We start from the raw sequence: 304 nt of genomic DNA on the forward strand, positions 1-304 counted from the left end.
TCCAGGTTCTCTAAGTTATCGTTTGACACATCTTGACAACTATAACCCAGTTTGCTTCCATTCGACTTATAGTCCTTTCCTTTTTTCGGGAAAGATTTTTTTAGAGAAATGGTTATGGACATATATTCTCCAGTTTATGACTAGTCTTTTTTTTCTTCTTTCATTATCATCAAGAGCACAATCGAGTCATACAAAATATATAGATTCAAATCGTGCACACAGAATGAAAAGTAAATTCTTAGTATAATTACTAGTTACATACAACCTTTATTGTTATGATTTTTTTTTCAAAACATGAGCAAAG

The sequence above is a fragment of the Penaeus monodon genome, chromosome 24 (assembly GCF_015228065.2).
Source record: "Penaeus monodon isolate SGIC_2016 chromosome 24, NSTDA_Pmon_1, whole genome shotgun sequence".
NCBI lineage: Eukaryota > Metazoa > Arthropoda > Malacostraca > Decapoda > Penaeidae > Penaeus > Penaeus monodon.